Consider the following 24,235-nt stretch of genomic DNA (forward strand, 5'->3'; position numbering starts at 1 on the left):
CCTTGTAGAAGTCTAGCTGGCTTTTCAGATCGATCTAATCTGAACTGGGAAGTGGCTTTCCTAGGAAAAGAACCTTTTTCTAGATATTTTCTCTTGCATTTCCAATAACTTCTTCAAAGCAGATGTTCTAGCCCAGACCACATGAATTGAAAATGCTGGTTTGGACAGTAGTATCCAAAAATGCCTTTTGAAGTACATGAACCTGTGAGATAGAAGTGTGTACCATTAACTGAACTTTTAAATCTCCTTTTCCTTTGGAAAGCTCAACCTAGCTTTCATTCCCATCAGGATGGTTAACAGTCTGAGCTGAGGAAATGATTCTGAACCTTGTTTGTAAGCACTCATGGGTCAGATTGAAAATAGGGATCCCCGTTATGAAATAGGGCTGATAGACAGCAGCTGGAGCATCTGGCCCTTTGTACCGGCATCTCCTACGTGCGTGCATTCAGCTGTTGGGACCTGAGCATGTGCAGCAAAGTATTTTCTGTATCTTTGCAATCTGGCAAGAAACTATAGTGCCCTGAAAGGTTACACATGTGGCTATAAAGTTTGCATGAATACTTGCTCAGCTGCATGCATCACAGCTACTTGAGCCTGACTCCTCCTTGGAGTCAAGTAAAGGAGGAGCAGAGATTTCTGTAGAGAGTGCACCTTTAAAATAAGAACATAAACACCCACTGCAGCATAGGATTCCCCAAGCTAGCTATAATTTGGGCTAGTAGGCCATATTCTGTAGCAAAAGATCCATATGGGAGTGTTTCCTGCTTGTATATCCAGCTGCCTTTGGCTGCTTAGCCTGAATGATTTTCAGAAGCATCAGCATTCAGCACAAGCCTACAAGGAAGTTCAGCCACACATGCCTCAGCTTGGCTTTTGCTGAATATTAGGCATAAACCCTTTATTTACACTGCCTCTTTGTTTCTTGCTCCTGAAGATACTATCCCTTGCCACAGACGTCAGCAATGATATCCACATTTGCATCAGTGTGGCGTGGCCGGGATGGGCAGAACTGGCCCCTATGGCTGTTCCAAGTGTGTCTGCTCCCGGGGCTATCAGTGATCTTGTTCCCTGCATGTGCCACACGTTCAAGGTCTGTTCTTTCATTCTGACTGGCCAAACAGCCCATGAAGTGTCACTTCTTTGTGCCTGCATAAACACAGCACTTAGGATCAGGAGTCTACTTGGAGCATTCACAGCAAATGTACTTAAAATGCTTTCTAAGACAGCTCTTCAGTACATCGTTTGGGGTCACTCCTTCTGGAAACTCTTGCCAGCAAACTTGTTCACTGGAACACTGACAGGAAGAAAACACAGAAAAGGTGAAAACATAATTGAATCCAATTCCTTTCAAAATGGAATGAATGAATGAATGAATACTGCTGTAAAATATTTGCAGCAACCTCGCAGATGTCTGTCTTAGATTTTGGATGAACTTGGCTCAGAAGTACCTTTTTTTTTTCCCTAAGTTTTTGAACAACATTTTACAACCCATAATAAGTAAGGAATATTAAATCTCATATAGTCTTTCCTAGATGATAAAGAAAAAAAGTGCACTGTATTCTACCAATATATTATTGTCTCCAAGAAAACTTTGGTACCTAAGAACTGGGAATGGGCCTGGCTCCCCCAAATTGAGTACTTCCCTGCATTCTTTGGGGTACAAGTGTTAGATTTGTAAATGTATATTCCTGCAGCTTTCAGTGAGACAACCAGGATGCTCTGTGCTCTGTCATGTATTTGTAAGATGAGGTAAATCATCAGGATGTGTCTTGAGAGATTTCCACTATTACAGACCTCGGAAACTTCATGAGAGGAGATCATCTCCCAGAGTTCATGTCTTGCTGAGGTCAGAACCTTGTAAGAACACAGCTATTCTAAAAAATTAAATGTGAACCTGATGTTAGCACAGATTTAATCTTGCTCATAAACTTCCAACTAGAGCCAAAACCTCTCTGCATGTGGATAGCAGAGATGACAGCTTGATGGATCTGAAACTTAAAGCATTGTGTACAGTTAGGATTGCTGAGTAGGATGAGGGATATGCAGAACCTTGGATAGTCCTGTTAGGATGTATAAGCCCTTCACAGTTTTGTCAGATGAAGAGCAAAGATGGATTTATGTGTTATGATGAGGGGAACAGGAACCTTCCTACCAATGAATGCTTGGAAAACTCCTACATTTTCTCCAATGGATTGCATGCCTGCATAAGCCAAGGGGATTTAAAATTGATGGTTCTGCATGCCAGGGGCTATAATCTTCAGAGAATACAAGGGGTTTTGGAAGATCCCTGAAAAAGAATGAGACCTTCAGGTAATAGAGGGTATTTTTAGGGATTTTGGTTGAGTGGTTGGTTTGTTTTTACAGTTAAAGGAAATTAAATGAAAGCCCTAACTTGATTTGTCCTTGTAAATTAATGTGTGCTAATTATTGCTATTCATAGCAATAGTGCCCTCAAGGTCCCAAATGTGCAGAGACTTGTACAGCTATTTTGTGTAGCTATTGAACCCAGAACTGACAAACAACTGCCTACAAAGTTAAGGGTACATGTCATTGCAGGATTTGGGCAGGAGGAGGGGTTTGGAATCACTGTTATTTTAAGAGCCCAAACAAAACAAGAGTGGGTGGAAAACATAAAATTAATTCTCTTTATTCAAACACAATTCCTGATCAATTGCTTTCTTTGAGGCTCTCTAGCTAAACCTTGTGCAGGAGAAAGTAGTAAGGAATCACAAGTGAATGACAAAATCAATCAAAGGCAGGAAAGAAAAACAGCCTCTTTGGTTTTGATAAGTATCAGTTCTGTTTCCTATGTGTTGGCTTCACCCACAGCCAGCTGTAATCAATAATATCTCTCCTTTGATTTCAGAGCACTTTGGGTGAAAGCCTGCTGCTGCACATGCTTGTTTTCCGCTGAGTCTCTGAGCACAGCTGTACAAAACACTGGGCTGTGGCACAACAGTCCTGGGCCTTGTGCTGTGCATGGTGTCCTGCAATAATCCCAGCCCAGGGCTGTGGCTGGCACAGCTGCCTGGTCACAGCGTGCTGCTGCAGTTGCACCATACTACAGAAACATCCCATGGCATTCCCCTTGCAACAGCTTGTGGCTCAAGGAGAAAATGTACAGTGAAGGGTGTGCTGGGTGCCTTCAACAGCTGCCTCTTAACACGCTGCAGCTCACGAAGGGTTACTGTGAAGAAGCGAGTGTGTGGCTTTACAGTGTGGTTTTGTCTAGCCAAAATAATTGGGAAGTGATTTGTTTCCTCTCTTCTTTCTTAAGAAATTCCCTATCACCCCACCAAATGGTCATGACAATGTTTTGACTTTCCTGTAGGAAAGACAAGGAAAAATGCTCTGAATTTTGGTAGATACTCGTTTTCCAGTTTCATATGGAGATGATGCAGTTCTAAATTACTGCAGAAAAGAGGCTCTTCTAAAAAGGGATGGGGAGTCTAAAATATGAATAAAAATAGAAGCCTTTTGTAAAGGAAACGTAAACCTTTATGGGAATAATTTCAATTGCATTTTCTTGCTGTATTTTGCTTTATCTTTAGGATTTGGAAGAAGAGAAAGGAAACTGTACAGTGGTTCATCCAGTTGATTTTATATATGTACATGTGGAACAAATCTCTTCTAAGTTGCTGGATAGTCTTGGAAAACACATGACTTTTAGGGAACAAATCTGGTGGGACAAACATTATACCCATGCAGAGAAAAAAACAGATGTCAAGGCTTGTAAGAAACAAAATTTTAGACTTTCTCCTAAATGTTTAGATGAAATATGAAACTGAGATAATTAGGCTCTTATAGTATATATTAGTCATCTTGTGTGTTTTATAACATAACTAGGCTGGATTTTCCAGAGAAGTCCAGGTTTGCTAGGTGTCCAAGCTCAATGAAAATTCTCTTTGAAAACTAAAGGGGGTGTGATAATGAGGGTCAAAGCAGCACTGTATGTGTCCCTAGTGACACAGCACAATTGAAGGTAGCTGTGATATATTGAAGTATTACACAAAAGAAAAATTTCAGCAGCCAGCCTTGGGTGGAAGGATGTGGTAGGGAACCTCCAAAGTGTGAACAAGGTGTCTCTTGGTTCTTGTGATCTTGAGGTCTAATATTTGAGAGGTCATTTTTCAGCACAGAGGCCATAGTTGTAGCCCCATCCTGTTTGTCATCTCCAGGTAGAAAGAAGATTAGGATATTTTTGAAAGGAGTAGAAGACTGACCTCAGAGATTTTATTTTTTTTTGTCTAGAACTGAAAGTATTTCCGTGAAGTTTTAAAAACATATTTTATGATACATTTAGATGTTCAGGCATTAAATCAAGCTTAGCTTTTAAATACAACCCTCACACCCTGTTGCTATTTGTGTAAGACTGGGCCACCCTGATTCAAAGAGTGACAGTATTAAGAATAAGAACAGTGTTTTGTAAAGAATATTGAGGCTGAATCACAAAGCTGTACTTCTGAAACATAAGTTTTCATTAAAAAATAGAATGCCTTCTTAGCAAGGAACTGCAGAGTGCTTTAAAAGGCTAATGATGTTATTGGTAGGTGATATATTTTGAAAATGGAAGACAAGGAAGAGAAAACATAATTTCCTCTAAATTTAGCATAAATTCTATTACCTCTGTTATTGTCCCATAGGCCAATGGCACCGCTTTCCTAAAGCATCTGCTTCCTAAATTATATGGTATGGTTTGTTCTCTCGGAGCACTGTATTGTTTCTATGGAGATCAGAGCCAACTTAGCTCTTCATGCCTATATAGGGATTATGAGTTAAAGAATAAAAAGGGAATGTGAAGTTGTGCATCTATGCATGTACTTAGGTACCAGTAGCTTGGAATCCACTGTGAACATTTCTTTTTTGTTTAGATTCAGGGAGGTGAGTGCCAGGGTCTCTTGTAGTCAGAGACCCCTTGGCCAGGGTCTGCAAGTTATTTACTGATGAGTCATATTTTCTCTTGATTTCATCCTCCTATTTCCTTTTAGTTAAGATGACTCTTGCAATTAAGCACAACAACATTTTTAGACAACTGTGGTTAGGATTTAACATTGCTGGGCACTTAATACAAAGCATTTTTCCCATGTTGCTACAAAGATACCATAAAAAGCAGGTTAGGATTTACTAAGTGGTGATAGTCTTCCATTGCAGACAGGAGGTGGAGGTACAAGATTATATGTTGTTTAGCCCAAAGCCTCTGTCAGAACTGGAAAGTGTACTCCAGCCCTATTTTCTTGTTTGGATGTCTGTAACCCCAGAACAGCCCTCTATCTTATCTTGCTCACAAACTTTATTAGTGTGTGGCTGGACCTTGGCGTCCCAGGCACTCAGTGCAATTATTCAGCAGTGTCTTGCAGGACTTGGGTGCTGGAAGTATTAGATCTATTTTATATAATTTATATAATTTACTCTTGAATGTCAGAAGGGAAAAGGGACCCCTAAGTTTGATTAGACACTAAATTCATAATTTCACATTAGAATTGCCTTCTCCAGAGGACCAAGGATACTTACTTGATTCAGTAACAAGAGCTCCAAAGGGTACTAATTTAGTAAGACTATTGACTGTTCATTACTCTGATGTTGCTCAAATAGCTGAGAGCATGTGTGGTGTTTAATGTGATCTTAAACATTACTATCTACGGTAAATCAGAAACAGGGCACAAGTGCTATAGCTGCTGTTTAATGATGTATGAAAAAGCTGCCTGGTAAAGTGCACCATTAAGAAAAGCTAAAACCAGTGCTGAACAAAGACCTGATGAAATATTGATACCTTTGAAGCCAGTACCATTTCTTCTTACTTGGAAAGTGAAGTCTGGGTTTCTGAAATATCAAACTTAACTTGAGCAAAGTAATGCAATCAGATGGATGGGAGCAAACTATCTATTAGGGGAAAAACAAACCACAAAACAACAAGGAAAAATAATACAGTTAGTCTTCAAAATGTCAATGTTTAGTTTATAACTGGGAAGACTTCCAGTTCAACAATTATTCTCTTTCCATTGAAATACTGAGCTGTCCCCACCCCATCCCCAACTCTTTCCTCTTTCTTAGAGAAAGAATCTAACAAAAAAACCCCAACTTATTAAGACATTCCATTTCAAAAGATGGACTACAGGATGTAAGATTCATCCCACATTTAAAAAGTGTAAAAAGACTTAAGTTTGTGGAAGCTTTCTCAGGTCAGATGCCATCATTGCCAGACCTTCTCTCAGAGATTCTCGGGAAAATCATCACACCACCTGCAGTGGACTTGCATGTGCTAAGCAGGGACAATGCTTCTCTTCTCTGCACACGTGTTATCTGAGATAATGGCTCTGTTCAGCACTGTCATGAACACTGTTACTTAACTCCAGACCAGTAAAGCACACTCACTTTTGCCAATATTTTGTGATTGTAGACCTGACTCCAGGACAGGGTTAGTTTTTTTAAGCTAGGAAAGCACCTCTTTGACTCTTTGTGAATCAAGGCTCAAACAGCACTGAAAATTAAGTTATTGTTATTTTACTTTCAACTTCTTTGTTTTGTTTTTTTTCCCTCCTTCAACAAAACTCAGGCTTTTCTGTAACTAGGCCTGTGGTAGGTCAGTGCTGTTGTCTGTTTTAGCTGCTGCAAGGGTCTTGTGTCCGGACATGTGATGGAAGTTTTCATAAATCAGGGCTGTATCATAGTTGTGGAAGCTGGCAGGGATGGCAGTATCTGTACTTGGTGGTGAGAGTGTCTCCCTCACAATAACAGCTCTGCAGTTTGTGTTGGGGGAGACATGAAGTTTGTCCTTCCCAACTGCTGCATGAGTGCTTTGTGGGTCCCATAGAGCCCTCACTCAGCCTGTAAAGAAATAAATGTGAAACAGAGAGGGCACCCAGAAATGGTCGAAGCAGGGAGTTTATTAAAACAAAACCTAAAGGAAGTGCTTCTTCACATAGCATGTAATGAAATTGTGCTACTCATCAACACAGGATGTTGAAGAGACCTGAAGAATAAACTCAATTCTAAACAAATAAAATAATAGGATTAGGCAACTTTATTAGAAGAGGTCCATTGGTGGTTATTAATGAAGTAGGTGGAACCTCCAGGTCAGGAAATCCTGGAGCCATTGATTTTAGGAAACAGGACACTGTAACCAGGATAGAATCACACTTCACTTGCCCCATTGTTATATGGAGCTTCTATCACTGAGGTGTGCCAGGGACCTCAGATTAAAGCTGAGCAGCCTTTCTGCTTAAAATATCCTGAAACTAGGGACTTGATTCAGTCCAGGTGAAACCCACAGGCCTCTGCTCTGAGAGGGATGTTGCCATCTGCACAGAGGCAAAAACAGGAGATCATATTTCGGGATTTGGCAAATGTCTGGAGAGAGCCTTTTCTCTCAGCAAAGTCCCAGTGGTCAATCTAAACTTGGGAGAAGCTTCAAATTGAAAGGATAAAGGCCAGGCACTTGGTTACTAACATGAGGCTTTGTATAGCTCTGCCTAGTGCAATATACACAATAAATGTACAGGATGTGTACAAAGGCATGTATGTTTGTTGACTCTGCGAGAGGAGCAAAATGAAAGAGGAATCAAGAATCATGGCTCAATCCTTGCTCCAGCAGCATTTCAGGTTTTCTGGGGGGCTGCAGCATAACTTTTTTACAAGTGGGTACTTTAAAACCAACTAAATAATAAAAGAGATTTCAGAGATAATTGATGTAGATCCGTGGTATTGTGCAAGAAAGTGCCCTGAAGAAAGACCCTGAGACAAGCAGCTCGTTCAGGTTGTAATTAGCTCACAAAAAGTAGGTGAGGGGAGGGAGAAACCTCCAACCTTTCTATTCTTCTCCTTAGACAAAGACCACCTTTACAAATATGTGTATTAGAGGCTTTGGTCTGCAAATTTCTCTCTTGCTCACACCATCATAAAAGATTCAGAGAGCTGTATCTTTTTGATTACTAATTTATGCTGTTTACAGGCTGGGTAAGCGGAAAAGAAGAAAAGCTCTAAAAACTCCAGGAGCTGTGCTTTGTTATTAGGAGAAACTGACATTCATCAGTTGTGCAGCCTGATACAGGATTTTATTTATTTGGAGAGGATGTAGAGTCCAGTTCAACAATAGGGTTCTGAGGAAATTAACACAGTATGGGAGCATGGTTTGCAGATGCCAGTTTTGGGGAATATTTGCTGAATGACACCTGGCATGAGTCTGAAGCCAGGGCTCCTGGAGATGCCAGTTCCACTAAATTGTGGGAAAGCCTTGTGTACTTAGCTTCCTATGCCTCCTTCCCACCTCCTTCCCTGGATCTACCTGAGGCTGGCCATGCACAAAGTGATCCCCTTTCCTGAAAGACATTAGAGCCATAATGTCTTTGTATTTCCCAGAGGTCACATCTACCTCAGGTGTAGACAGGTGTGTGTCTGCCTGGAAGCAGGGTAGCATTTTGCTCTTGCTCTGTCACGAGGCTGCAGAACCACTCTCACCACCTGCACTGCACTGCCATCATCCCCCATTTCATTTCTCTCAGTACCAATCCTTGATTTTCATCAGATGGGTCAAGATATGCAAGGAAAGTAGGTCCAAGCCCTTCAAGAGACCCCTATAGGATCCCTGAAATTTCTTTTTTTTCCTTATTTCTCTTTTTGTTTTCCATTATTCAAGCAGAAATATGACTCTCCTCCTCCACAGCTGTGCAATTAGCACATTGAAGATCTACATATTGTAATCCCTTTGCATCTTTTCCCAGGAATTCTTAAACTCATTTGTTCATCTAAATATATGACCAAACCTTTTCCTCCCTTGCCTTGAATGGATTCAGACACTCCTTAAGTTAAAAGAAAAAATAACATTGGGGTGCTATCTCGACTTGAGAGAAGCCAGAGGAATCAAATTAAGGCCATCACCACCATGTGTCCTTAATTCACACATTTGTGGGAAGGAAAATTGAAAGTTCAGCAGCATGACTGAAAGATGGAGTCCTGGTTTGTCATCTTCTTTTCTTAAAACATAGGCTTTAGTGATTTGATGGATCACAAGGATCCCTGTCTCTGAAACAAAGAAGTAAGGTGCTCTTTTGCTGGTGATGTAAAATAGAAGACCCAGCAAACCTGTTGAGGATGTATCTTCTGTTAGGCATGTAAATAGTTGCACTTGCTTAAGGTTAAGTACAAATGCTGGCTAAACTGTTTATTAGCCAGTGAATTACAGGGATGGGTAGCATTTCCATTAGAACATGAAAGGATAAAAAAAATCAGTCATACTTGAAAATATCAGTGCCCATGTGACAGACATAATTTAGGATGTGGAATTTTGGTTTCTCTTTGCATATAAGTGAGCTCAGCTACTCTTTGTGTCTGTAGTTTTTTCACTTGTACACACACAGTATGCAGATGCTTTGCTTTGATAATGTATTCCCAGTTCTGTTCTCTTTAACCTAACCAGAGTTTCATCTGATGACTACTGGACTTCTTAAAAAATTCACTTGTACTTTTGAAAACCAGAAGAGCTTAGAGAAACATTTTCTTAATAGGAAAAGCTGGCTTTGACATCTGTAGAAGGAAGGGGAAAGTAGATGTCATAACCAGATCATGTATTTGCTTTTCTAAAAGTTCAACAGGGCTCAGTGGTCTGGCCTGAATATTTGCAATGTGCCTCCAAAACCTGCAAGTACCCAGACACCAGCATGCACAAAAATCCACCCATCATGCCAACACATGCTTCCCTAGTTCAGAATAACCTCCTTCCCTGAAGGGCCACGTGCACAAAGTGCCAGTACATAACAGCTCTTGTAACTGAATTTTAAACTGAAAATAGCATCTTAGATTGGAAGTGCTGACACAGGCCTAGTGACAGCAGCGCCAATTTAACAGTTGTATGCACTGTGGAGTGTTCTTGCAACATTCCTCATCTGAAAGACAATCTGTGCATGGTATAGATTAGTCTGGTTGGGGAAAAAGAAAAAAAATTGTGGGGAGAGAAAACCCCAACTGTGGTCTTGGCTGGCAAACTCTGTCAACCAATGCAATCTGTGCTCCTGATGTTTACTGCTTGAAGCTAAATAGGATACCTAGCCAAATTTCAATTCCTGCTACAAATAATGCTCAATTTGTGTGTGTGCATACGTATGTGTGAGAGAGATGATTGCTCATTTAAATGACAACTTTATATATGATAATTACAGTCATTAATGAAGACACAGTTACTTTACCATAGATTACAAGGATAAAAGAAGATCGCCCAAGAATCATGTTCTGGTATAGAGTCAATAAGAAAATTAGTCCAAATACTATCCGGAAAATTGTTCTTAAATAATGCCCTAAAGGTTAAAGGAACAATGGGTGTAAATTCAGTGGAAGAAATTTGAAAAACACACTAGAGGTCACTGTTGCTACTTGAGCAAAAGCCTTTTCTGCTTCCTTTTTATTTAAGACATTAAAGATCAAATATTTCAGCAGGGAAAAAAAGTACTTCTGTTTCTATATATTTCAAAGGATGTACATTTTGATATCCTAAAAAATAAACAGTATATTGATACAGAATGGGTGGTTGTGCTATGATTGTGGAAATGGTATGTACTTTACTTATGAAGAACTTGGAGTCATAGGACAATGCAGTTCTATTTTGTGCAGCATCTTTCATACAAATGGCATCCCCCAACACTTTATAGCTTGTAGCATTAAATAATATAGCTTTAAATTGCAGAGATAAATAATCAGTGGGAGAGAAATTAAATGTTATGGGCAAGGGACAAAAGAAATGTTAGATATTTGAAAGCTGTGAGAAGGCATAAATTCCAAATCTGAGCCAAAGAAAAATGAGGAAGCCAAACAATTAAGTTTTGTGATGCAGGAGAAAATACTTCAGTCTTCTCAAATTATTCATGAGCTGGGTATTAAAGGGGAAGCAATAGTTTTATATCATAGATACAGTCCTATGCCTGGTTGTATTTATAAAGATTGTGTGTGTGTGTGTGTGTGTGTGTGTCTGTGAGCAAAGTGTGTATCTGAGTATATATATATATATTTATAACTGCAGAAGAATCCGTCTGAATGGCCAAGGGTGTAGACACTCACTGTAAATGCAGGACTAGACCATGGCATGTTGCATTTGTTACAGCCTTCAGCAATTAAAAAGGACTCGATTTAGCGTAACATTTTTACCCATTGATATGGAGAATAAAATCATGCACTTCATATAATAGGAATATTATCATAGACTTCAAAAGCAGAAGGTGAAATGTTCCTGCAAAATGCAGTTTTTTTCCTCTGAGGTTTTGGTTGTCTCATGAATGCCATTAAATTTCAGGAGACAACCAGTTTCTCTAACAGCTCAAGGAGTTAAGCTTCATAGCAAGGAGTGCAAGTGAGTGAGAAGGCAGGTACATTGAATATTTTCGGAGAACACTGTTCTGTGTTTGGTCTTCAAGCTCTAATTATCACCTCATCTTTCAGAGCTGCCACTGAATTGGATATGGGTTTAGGGGGTTGCCCAGTGATGGTTGCTGTTTCTGACAACTACTCACCTGCTAACACCATTGGGATCAGAATTTCCAGCTCCTTGGGAGCATTGGTACATTCCCTCAGTCTTTTTGAAACCATGTGGATTTTTCCTCTGTACATCCATTGCCCCCTGTAAATAAGAAACTCAAGGGTTATTATCCCATACCTGTCAAAATCACCATTTTTAGTTATAAAGCATATCCTTTGCAATATATCTGTGGTCTTATTGTCCCTGTTTTTCTGTGTGCCTGGGATTGTCAGGAATCTGGCAGCCCACTCAGCTGCTGCACTGGCTGGCTGTGGGCTGTCTGGATAGTTGGCCTCTGCCATGGGCACACAGATTGTTTCTGCAGCTCTTGTCTGTTGGTGGTCTGGCATCACTCGATTCCAGGGGTCTTCAAACATCAGCAGCTCAAGATTATCCCAAAATACAGTACTGAATTACAGAACTGGGAAAGCAGCAGCAAGATTTTATCTACAGATATTCTGTATCTATACAATATCAATTTATAGATTTAATAAAAGTCAGGGCCATGTTAATGTATCACATTGTTCTTTTTTTTTTTCTCCTTTCCCAGAGTTGTAGTCTATTTTTTTTTTCTGAGCTAGTTTCTTCTTATAGCATTAGGCATGGCCCTATCTTTTCATGGGATACCACCCACAGACCTGTAATATTTTATATTTAGACATCCAAAGCCTTCTGTGATACCCAGGTAGCTTTATTAAAAAGTGGAAATTTTTATGGTGAGAATTAGCAGCTGCTGAGGGATGATGGACCAACATGGTCAGTTTTCCACAATGATATTTTTATGGCTATAATTTTCCTCTTGGCTATCTTTGGACTGAGAAATTCTCTCCCTTCTAAATGAAGCAATAATAATGAGGTAAACAGGTGGAAAACTGGGGAAGTCACCCAAACTTGTATGTAAGATCTGAGACATTCAAACTCGGATGCACAATCTGAGTAATCTTTGAGAAATCTTATTTTGAGAGAGCTGCACAATCATTTGGTGGAAACTCAGCTCCAGCAGCTTCTTGCAGCTGCGAGTTTAAACTGGATGTGGCCTGAGAGTGGTGTACGAGGAGAGGAGGCAATTAATAACTTTAAAAGACTGGCAGAAAAGTTCAGTTGTCTCCCTCTGGTTTTCCTGTTTGTATTGTTTTAGCATTAGTCTTCGACTATGCAACACCTGGCTTTGGGTCTTTTATTTGGTCTTCTCTTGAACAAAGCTCTTGTCAAAGCCAGAAAAGAAAAGAGGATACTAAAGCAGAAAAAACCCCATGTTGCAAGAGAACTCCTTCCAAGTTTAGGGTAAGTGTGAGGGATTCTGTGGTGTAACAAAGGCTCAGTGGAGGATTCTGATCTTTCTCTATAGGAGAAAATAGAGCCCAAAGGATAAGACGTTTTCCCATTGGCTCTCATGACTAGTTTATCTTCTCCAAGTTTGCCAGCAAACCCCTGTCCCTCATTCCTTTCAAGCCCCCCATCCAATTCCATTCCTAACATACTGTCTTCAGTGACTATTATAACCAGAGGGGAAATCCTACATGTTCTTTTCCTTCTGTTGTTCCTCTGGCATCTCAGTGTATCCACAGAAGATGTTTGCTGTGAAGACATCTTCTCCTCTTACGTGTCAAAACCAAGACTAAGGTATTGTGGTTGCCAGTGAGTTACACTTGTGTGGCCCAGCAGCTTGGATTGGAAATCATAAGTGAGATGGTGAATTGCCAGGCTGCTACCAAGCTGGGCAGGTAATTTCCTCTTTCTGTTTTCTCTCCCATCTTATATTTGTGCTCTAATTCTTTAGAATAGGGAATATATGTTACTATGTGAATACACATAGGTGTATTCACAGGTGTAGTGTAATACCTGCTAGACATTACTGAAATTAATATTATAAATAGCTGGAAGGTGATTTAGCAGTTTTAAGGACTACAGTATTAAGTCCTTGCCAGCCTTTTTTTCCACTCTTATTTTCCTCTTTGTCTATTCAGTGATTGCCTCCTCTGAATAAAAGCAGAATCATACTTTCTTTATGAAGCACACAATGAAAATGTGAAAACTCTAGGTACTGCCTCAATATTATTGAGAAACAATAAAAACATGTCCCAGTATCTAGCAATCACTGCATGGGAGAGAAAGAGGCAGGAAATAAAAGAATCATGTTGCATGCCCTTACTGAACAAATATTAGTTCTTCAGGGTACTGTATTATCACAATGCACTTAAGAAATCCAAATTATTGTAACAGTCTGAATCAAACTTGCTCAGTTCCTTCCCTGTCACACAGGCTCAGCTGCTGATGTTATTTTAATCAAAGATTTGATCAACAATATTAGGAAGAGAGATAGCAGGGAAAATTAACACATATGCTTCTCACTAGGGAAGGGATTATTATTTTTAAATCTGCATTTAGTTTCCCACTACCCAGAGTGATTTCTTTGGAGATAAGCACAGCAGCCAAAATGCTGTGTGCTGTATCTCAAAGACAGTAAAAATAGTCACTGTGCCCAGAAATTTATGTCATGTTTTTGAGGCTTTTTGAGATTTTTGAAGGAAAACAATTCCTATCGGTTTTAGTATGAGGTGAAGGAGCTTTCCACTGTGCAGTTTCATGTCCTATGTGAACACTGTTGGATGAAGGCTGTTTCTCTTGCAGTTGGATTCATAGTATTAGCCTTTTGATTAAACCTGGGTGCTGGAAAATGAGATCAGCCCCTTTTGGGGAAAGAAACATTTTCTGCATTTACCCTGTTATCCTCTCACAGCAGGGTAACTCAAGTGAATATTCCTGTTTCCCGTGAGTGTAAGGAAGACAAGAAGCTCAGGACTGGGGGGTTTATGTGCAGAAGCTTATCCAGGTACTGGAAGCAGCCCTTTTCCTTTTTGCCTGTCATTCCTCCTTTCCCAGCTGACTTGGGCAGGCAGCACAGCAGAACGGTGAAGAGCGGCTGCCCATCCCTCTTGGAAAGAGCTTCCATTACCCTGTGCCACTGTCTTGGCCAAATGAGGCAGCTTTGGAGCAGGATATGGAATTTCAGTTCCTCTCAATAGCCAGGGGAGAAGCCTTAAAATCAGCCCAGTGCATTCACATCCAAGTAGGTAGCGTGGTCCAGAATCCACATAACAGAGCTGAAACATGATGGCACAAGACATTTAACTGATGTCAAATTTAAATCCCTATTAAAAAGAAGTGTTCTCTAGTCTGCACCAGGCCATCCATTCTGGTAATCTCATTCCATATTTCTTTTTTTTGTTGAAAGAAGACGTAGATTAATGACAGAATGAATCTCAGCAGAAGGAACGCACTCCTTATAAGGCAGGCTTGGGGTAGAGATGGTGGAAATTGTAACATAGGATGACTTTGTTGGCAGAGAAAGTTGCATTTGTACCATTTATATTTGAAAATCCTTCACCCAGGGCAGCACAGTTCAGCCAAATTAACTCCATCTGGATAGATGGAGCTGATGATTTCCTGTCAGAAAGGACCTAGAGCGGCACATTGTAACTTAGGGAGAAGTTTTAAAAACCTCTCAGTGACTGTGGCGGATCCATTCAGACAAAGGGGGTGGATGAGAGAGGTACAGTGGGGACTCCTCAAAGGGATTAAAGGACTGAACAACGCCTGTTTGTTCAGCCATCTCTCCCAGCTAGTCCGCCCCGACTTGCTGTTGGCTTTTAGAGAAATATGGCTGTGGCTCTTGATGGTCTTGAATTAATATACAATCTCACCAGACAAGTGAATGTTCACTATTTGCTCTGCTGTCAGCACATGATGTTTAGTGAGATTCCTGTGATGATTTCTAAAGCCTCGGGCTCTGTAGTCACATGAACATAGACTCATCCCTAGCTTCTGGTAAAAAAAAAAAATCCAATCCCAGCCATAAAATAGAACTTTGATCCTCATGAATGTAGAAGAAAAGGACAAAAGCGTGTTGCCAATTTGCATGTTAAAAACAATGAATAGCAAATGAAAACAAACAATGTACTTTTAACGATGTCACAACCTTAAAACTTGCCTCATGATGGAGACAAGAGGCTGGTGTGAAGGTTCAAAGGAGCACAAAGCCATATCATGGTGTAGGGAGGTTTGTGGCACCTAAGTGCAAACTGGTCAGGTCACCTGTGGGTATTTAAACTCTGGTTAATGTGCAGGACCACAAATGTCCACACAACATGGCAGATCTCACAAAACAGGCATTCTTCCCCTGCCACTCATTGGCAAAGCCTGGGCTTGTTCAAGGCCACCCAAAACATCAGCAGAGAAAAGAGGTGGCACTTTTCCCTTCCCATTACCTGCCTGTTAGAGCAGTTCCCCCTCCCTCTCTGGTGCTCCCATCGCCTTTCTGTCCCATAACTGCCTCCATGGGAAGGTCAAGATGTACTCTCACATACAAGTCTGTGCCGTCAAAGCTGGTGGAGATGGAAGGTTTTGTTAAATTTTCATTGGCCCGTGGAGAGAATCGATAAGGCCATAATCCAGAGTGCAGAAAGGGCATGTACTCCAGTTTATCTTCAGGTCTCAGGAGCAAACTCAAATGTCCACATTTTAAGTAAAGACTTCTTCATGTAATGCACTCCTCTTGGCCATAGAAAACCAATGAGAGTGACTGTGAATGGACCAGATTTTCCTAGAGTACCTAGCAGCCTAGTATTAAAGGTATTCCCAAGTCATTACATGTTGAAGGATTCTAAAGAAAGTGAGGTTTGAACTGCAGGGTATGTGTACTCAGAGTGCGACATGGGGGGAAAACAGGAAGGGAAGAACACAATCATGTCCTTCTCTCTTTGTGTACAGTGTGTGCAATGTAGCTTTTTTTTCTAATATATTTTTTCTTCATATTTTTTGACCCTTAAATGGAAATATTTTTTATGTATTACTCCTATGGGAAAATGTTTTTGAGTTTTCACAGAGGAGAGGAGGAAGAAAAAATGTTCTATATCAACTGAAACAGATTTAATTTTTCTGTTTCAGCCATTGAAGTGAAAAAAAAAATCAATTATTAGTCCAGCCCTAATTTAGGGATGTATATTTTAGAGATCACATTATGCTGAATATGTGCATTACAAACACAAAGTAAAAATCCATGCCATTATTGTGCCTGTTCACTAGCCACTTTTCAAACTGAAATATCTCAGCCATTTTAAATGACATTTTTATTTTTGCAAAAATGCTAAAAGCAATTAGAGGGCAATATTGACTGTTCACTTGCCAAATTTCACTGTTCCAGTGAAAGCTGTTTTTGAGTTACTGTACACATGTGCAAAAAGCATCCCAGATCATTTTACATACAAGTGAAACCAAAAAGAAATCACCATTTAAAAGAAAAGAAAAAGCTGTTTATAAGAAATGCTTGCTCCCAAGTTGAAACCGTGTGTCAGCATAGAGCAATCTGTTAAACTTGAGTTAGGAACCCCTGGAAAAAAAATAGTTGTTTGCAATGCCATTGCTGAGTATCATAATTCAAGCAGAGAAGTTTCATGCTGATGTTCTGCATAGGGAATGTTCACTACATGCCTTTGGTGGGAGAATTTTGTCTCTCCTCTCTCAGTAACATTTATTAGTTACCTATTTTAGTTGTCTCTTTCTTAATTAAAAAAGAATACATTACAAAACTCTTGCATATACAAATGATAAAGATGCATTTTCTGTAATTTCAAAAAAACACGGTCAACCCATCTTTCCAGAATTCAAGGCTACCTCCAGCTCACCTGAAGGGCTATTAATTTCTTCTCAGTGTGAATTTATTCAGCAGGATCATTCTTAAAGAGTTGAGTAAAGGCATAGGTAAGTCAACTCAAAACTTTTTTGCGGAGCTCAAACACAAGATGTTGTTTGTAGCCAGAGGAAATTATTAGGATCCTCTTGCAAAGGTTCTTTAGATTAGATTGGTTAGTAGGTTATCCAGGTTGGCCTGGTAGGAAATTGTTACAGATACTGTTGTGCCTCGGGGATTTTTCCTCCACCCACACCTTGTCCATGCAGTGTAAAAGTCTGATGCCTTTGAGGACAAATTCTTGGAGTAGATGGTTGTGTTAAAATCAGTTGGGTTCCACTGTTGGGGTAAATCATAGCACTATTTTTCTATCTGACATTAATTTTTCTGTGAGCTATGAGCCAACATCTGTTTTTTCTGCCTCAGGGTTTGATTCTCATTAATGCTTAGGTTTCTTTACACCTTCTTGGCAGTAAAAAATGGCCTTGCAGCAGAATTTTATTTACACCCATTTGGTGACCCCCTTTTTAAGCTTCTGACACACTTTTCTGCCTTTTCAATGTATTACCCTGAAGAACTCACAAGTGTTTTGCTCTTGAATCAGAGTTTTCATTACTGTGTTGTCTGCTCTCATGCATGGAAAACAGAGATTTTATCTGCCAGAGAAGAATGAGTTTGAATCGTAATGGTCCAAGCAAATGTCATGATTTAGAGCGTAAGAGGATCAATGGCATGGATGGGTTGCACAATGAGCCTGTGTAAACAGAAGCTGGGATGTGAGAAGGTGGAATGGCTTCCTTTCCTTTCAATAAAAGTTACTCAGGGAGAAAAATGGGGTTACATTTTATGAATTGGGGAAAATTGCCTTTTTTTTCACAAGGCCAAGTGGTGTAAACACAAGTTTCTCAGCTGTCTTCCATACCCTGCCCCCTTTCACCCCCTTCACTCCTGAGGGAAACTGGGCTACTTTCCTGGGACATCCCAAATAGAGATGATATATCCCTGGTATTTTCTGGTGTCTGGGAAAACAATTTTCTCCTTCATTTCAAAATAACAATTGAGCACCACACCATGTGCCTTTGAGATATGATACAGGGTAACCCTGTGAAGAATTCAACCACAGCCACGCAGAAAAGGAAAAGGGGTTTATCTGAGTGGGGTGACACAAAGGTGATGATTAGTAGGCTGCACTGACCCATTGTTCAATGGAACATAGTCTTTATTTATGAATTACAAGTAAAGATTTGCTAACTGCCCAGCTGAGGATACTTGTTCATCTGCGCACTTCAGTCCAAGTGCAATAAATACAGATCAAATGGTCACCATCCATATAATAACAAGGATCTGATCCAAAGCACATTTTTATTTCTACAGGGTTACCTTCGATCACGTTGTGTTTTGCTGTGTTATATATGGGTGCATCATTATTTAAATGAAAATAAGAGAGGGAGCAGAAAAAAACTTTAATTGCCAGTTCTCTTGGGACACTCTTTGAAAAGTAGAACCTTAGCCAATATCTATTCATACATTTTGTCTGTGCAATTTCCAGTGCCATTTATTTTACATCATCCCTTCCCTTCCCTTCCCTTCCCTTCCCTTCCCTTCCCTTCCCTTCCCTTCCCTTCCCTTCCCTTCCCTTCCCTTCCCTTCCCTTCCCTTCCCTTCCCTTCCCTTCCCTTCCCTTCCCTTCCCTTCCCTTCCCTTCCCTTCCCTTCCCTTCCCTTCCCTTCCCTTCCCTTCCCTTCCCTTCCCTTCCCTTCCCTTCCCTTCCCTTCCCTTCCCTTCCCTTCCCTTCCCTTCCCTTCCCTTCCCTTCCCTTCCCTTCCCTTCCCTTCCCTTCCCTTCCCTTCCCTTCCCTTCCCTTCCCTTCCCTTCCCTTCCCTTCCCTTCCCTTCCCTTCCCTTCCCCTGTCATGCCCATTTTTAAAAGGATCTGAGAGTATAAAAAATCATTGGAAGTTTTACCTTCAGAAGCAGCCCTGGCAGTATGTTTGTCTCAAATTCACATGCATGGATTTAGACAATTTAAAGCACAAAAATTTCCTCTTGCTAGCATTTATTTGGTGCAGGAAAGTTGATGCCTCTGACAAAAAGTAAAATTAAGCAATAATTAGGTAGGGAGAGCTGAGTCCTTGGCATGTGCTGGTGGAAGCATCTGTGTATCCCCTGTAATCCTAGGGTCGTAAGGGACATTTGGGGACAAGAATACAAAGTCACAAAGAACCAAACCACCTAAACATCTGCTAAGGCATTTTCTCAGGGAATTAGCTAGGCTAGTAGCAAACATTACTGTCCCAAGATGTTCTTCATCACTCATGTCCTGGAGATTGTTGTAGTCCATGCCACAGATATAGGTGAGCTCCAACTGCCCTAACTGCTGGTCTGCCTTGGAGCTTTGAACCACATTGAGAGGAACCCATGTCAAAGAACTGTAGAACCATAAAATGTTAAGGTCTTGGAAGGTACCTCAAAGATCATGATCATCTCAACCTCCCTGCCATGGGCAGGGACACCTTCCACTAGACCAGGTTGCTCAAGGCTTTATCCAACCTGGCTTTGAACACTGCCAGGGTTGGGGCATCCACAACCATCCTGAGCAACCTGTTCTGGTGTCTTATCACTCTCACAGTAAAGAACTTTTTCCTATTACCCAACCTAAATTTCCCCTCTCAATTTGTACCCGTTCCCCCTTGTCTTGGTGCGACAGTTCCTGTTGAGGAGTTCTTCTCTGGCTTTCCTGTAGGTCTCCTTCATTGTAAAATGCAGGTGAGCATAATGGGAAGAAATGATGATGTTTAACTCTAGTTTAGTAGGCTGAATGATTTCTTTATTATAACTATGCTATAATACATTAATATACAATATAAGTTACATTAATAATGTAAACTTAATATACATTAAGGTATATATTAAGGTATATTAAGGCATATAAATACATTAATATACTATATATTTAGTATAGTATATAAATATACTATACTAAAACTACATACTTACTTTCTCTAATTACTATATCTAACTCACTATTAACTCGTGACTCTGTTCTCGAGAGTCTAGACACAGGTAGATTTGATTAGCTACCAGGCTCAAACAATCTTCACTAGAATCCAATCAAGCAATCACCTCAAGTAAACACAAGTAAATTCTCTAAACACATTCTACATGAGAAAAACAGTGAGCAGAAATAGAAATTGTTTTCTCTTTCTTCTCTCTCTATACCTCTATGAAAAATCTTGAAAGAGAAAAAAATGTGCTTACCACATCCTTCAGGTACTGGAAGGTGCTATGAGGTGTCCACACATCACTTCCTTCTCCAGGCTGAACAGTCCCAGATTTCTCAGCCTGTTTTCATAGGGGCAGGAGCTCCAGTTCATAGGGGAGGTGTTCCACGTCCTGTTAAATGGCAAGACCCCATCACACTACATCACTCCATCTGCAAGTTGAGGTCTTTCCCTCTGGACAGACCTTTCTCTGACTTCACAAGCCACACTGCAGCATTCTTAGGCCAGATGTAAATACGAGGCAGAGATCCTTCAAACACTATTTAATTTATTAACTCTCCTGTTTCATCTCTTTCCTACCTGAAAACTGATAAAGCAGGATTTACAGGAGTTAAAAAGAAAAAAAAAAAAAAAAAAAAAAAAAAAAAAAGCTCTGTAGACTTGTAATTCTCCACTTCTGGGGCATTAACGTTTCTCTAGAAATTTTTCAAGAGAAATCATAAGGTTTCTCTAAAAATTTTTGTTGTTTTGGATGGGATGTGTCTTATGTCATTTTAGATGGCAGTGAAGTAGATGCCTGTGTCTAAGCCAGCTGTGGAATTTTCTTCTTCTTGACGTTGGGGCGTACCTGTCATATTTTTAGGCCCCTGCTCAACAGAGCACCAGGGCACATGTTTTACTTTAAAGTGCTGGTTCCAGTCTTTGCTGTGGAAAGGTGGCTTTGGCCACCCCTCTGAGTGCCAGGCTGAAGTAGCTTCTTAGTGTTATTTAATTGGGATGTTTAAAAAGAATAGCAAAAAATATTCCACTACCTCCAGCTTTGTGCTAGATAGCAAAAAATTCAGTGAAGATCTATCAACTAAGCCAGAATTACAGAAGCTGGAATAAAAAATTTCAATGTCCTGTTTAAACTCGTGCATACAGGTCCTCATCTCCCAAGCAAGGTGTCGCTGTTTCTCTTGCAGCTGATGTATTTTTTGTGTATCCATGACAAGCTTTAAAAACTTTTTTTTTGCGTTATTGACTTTAAAAAATATTACAGAAATGTACTTCTTTTAGCTTTAGGGGAATTTCTTGGAAAACCTCTGTTCTGTCATCTATTACTACCAGTGGTGGCCCACATAAGAAAAAGCCCACAGAGAAGAACCATGGAGCTTTTTATATGATGAGGTGGCAAGGAAGGCTGTTCCTGCTATCCTTAGCTAAAGTGGACATTGTTTTTTCTGGAACACAACTTCCATGTTTCATCTAGAAAGGGGGAAAAAAGCCTTAGCTTTTGCTTCTGTATAAATATTTGCACCATGTTCATTCTCAAGTTTTTGTGTGGTCATCTTTAATTCTTTTAAATCATCATAATAAAGAAAAGAACCACTGATTTTTTTTACAAGATAGACTGCATGCAATCAGGTTGAAGTAGTGGCCTAAATGTACACAGTTCAGTGAAATATGGAAGGAATGGATTTGTCTCAGAAAGTCTGAGAAAAAACAGAACTCTTTCAGGAAAGCCATTGCAAGTGTCAGCCTGGAAACTGGCGATCTCTGCACCTGCTAAAGATCCACATTAACACCAGTTTCCACTGGTGTGGCACCATCTTTTGGCTGTATGAATAAGAACAGCACAAATTTGGATTTCAGAGGACCTTACTAATGGCATAGTGGAAGAGGGTGAAGCTACAATGACTTCAAGAAGGAAAAAAAAGATAGAACAGCTGACAAAGGGTCTACTGTATGTTCAGATGGTTTTGAAAGCTGGGCTGATGTTAAAATTAAGCTTGTGGACTGATGTGAAAATTAGGACTGTCTCCTTGAAGCTTCTGGCAGCTGCCCTGAGAGTCCTGGTTGTTATAGAGCAGTTGCATCAACACAGAAAGTGACACCCTTAGTTACTGGGATGAGATGTTATACCTGGGTTTTGCTCTGCTTACTCTCCTTGCTTTGGGTTATTTAAGGCTGTTTCTTTGCATGGAATAGGCTATTATGAGTGTTTTCTAGGCTTTGACTGTTTACTTTTGCCAAAGTAAAATTAGCACTTTCTCCTTCTTCACCCAAATACCAAAAGAGAAGTGTTCATACCTTAGCCCTCGATCTGAAGGGAGCTTTGAATTTTGGAAATGTCCCTCACGCTAACAGCCAGCTGACTTGAAATCCTGTGTCTGACCAGCTCCAGGCTTTCAGGGATTTGAAAACAACTTCAGATTTGATATTTGGCCTAGTTTCTTAATGAAAATGGAAAATTGCATTTCCTCAGCCTTCCTGAAGAACAGCCCATGAACCTGATGAACTTGAGATAAAAACGAGGACTAGCAGGATGCTATGTCCCATCTCAGACAGAGGTCAGCAGGAGTTCTGAGCAACGTGGGACTGGCTCCTCTAGCTGGAAACATCTTTATTTGCCTCTGAACTCCGCAGCCACTGGGGTTTGAGACCTACACAGGTGTGCAGTGGTGAGTGAGCCATTTCTTTTGCTCAGAAGAGGATATTTGTGATGAGGGAAATCACGGATTTTATGTGCTCACATTTTTTTGATCCTCCTTAAGCAGAAAGGGAACATTTAGAATGCCAGAATCTTGTCTTAATATTTCACGGAGGTAAGTCTTTTATAAACGCGTTGCTGTAAATGGCACTATAAATTCTCCACTATGGAAAATTGCTATCTGGTTTGAAACGAGGCAGGATAAATAGAACTATAAAAGGTTACCTGGAGTAAACAGATAGGGTTTCCAAAATGTACCACATGAGATAGATTGGAGCTCATAGTAATCTGTTTTCCATGCTTAACATATGATCAGCATCAGCTGAACTCTGTAACTGAGCTGCCATCTGTATCAATCCTGTTCCTAGATGTCTTGGCCCTGCTAATGAAATCTGGAAGTGGAATTGTAAATGGATTCAGTGAATGGTAGATGTCAGCCCATTGCGTGATGGGCAATCATCAATCATCCACTGTCAGTTATTTCTGTCTCAGTGAGTAAGCCTTTATTTAAAGCATAAAGTAAGAATGTTGCCAGACCACAGGAACAAGCCCTGAGCTGTTTGCAGGTGCTGCTATTCACAGCTGCCAATTAAACCCCTGACATTTCCATAATGGCCAAGAGGCAAAGCATATGCACTTGATACAAACATTTTTGTAAAAATTAATCTCAGTTTATCAATACTTCACTTTTTTTTTTTCCCAGAGCGACATACAACATCCTACTTTGGGGCCTATTGTTTGTTTGTTGTAGAAAGAGAGAAATACGAGTTGGAAAGCAGCCAGGGCATTCATTTCCCCAGGATATACAGTAGATTCCAGTGGCTCATTTCAACCCTTAATTGGGGAGGGAACGCACAGTAGTGAGGAATTCCACCTTCAGAAAATGGTGTGTGTGCCCCTTGCCCCCCAGCCATGTGCACATGCTCAACTCCAGCATTTCTCATCACGTGCTGGCCCTTACCTTGGTAAAAATGTAATGTTTGGTTTGGCAAATACTGTTCCTGAAGTTACCCAGCCCATTGTGGTTTGTTGCTGCTATATCAAAATGTTACCTTATCTGGATTTTTATACAGCTCTCTGGACATACTTCTTCTGTCTGGTCCTTCTCATTACCCGTCCACCATCTGAAAAAAAAAAAAAAAAAAAAAAAAAAATCCAAACCACAAAAACCTAAAAATGTGAGCACATTTTAATATGCTCATTCTTTTCTTTTGGGCACGAGAAAAAAATAAATTGTCATCTCAACTTATCAAAGACATTCATCAAGACATTTCTGCAAGTTTATATAAATTTCATAAAATTGCCAGTGATGAGCTAGGGTATTGTTTATGTTATTTTTTCTTTCCTAGAGAAAAT

General features: G+C 40.2%; 2 long non-coding RNA genes across 5 annotated transcripts in view; both read left to right on the top strand.

Moving 5' to 3' along the window:
- Positions 1–24,235, top strand: part of LOC137471800 (uncharacterized) — a 351,710-nt gene that overhangs the window by 151,367 nt on the left and 176,108 nt on the right. The gene's annotated exons all lie outside the window — the stretch shown is intronic.
- LOC137471801 (uncharacterized) lies at positions 21,439–24,092 on the top strand. Its single transcript, XR_010997855.1, has 2 exons — positions 21,439–22,840; positions 23,583–24,092. It is a non-coding gene; the product is annotated as an uncharacterized lncRNA (long non-coding RNA).

This window comes from Anomalospiza imberbis, chromosome 3, assembly GCF_031753505.1.
Source record: "Anomalospiza imberbis isolate Cuckoo-Finch-1a 21T00152 chromosome 3, ASM3175350v1, whole genome shotgun sequence".
NCBI classification, from domain to species: Eukaryota; Metazoa; Chordata; class Aves; order Passeriformes; family Viduidae; genus Anomalospiza; species Anomalospiza imberbis.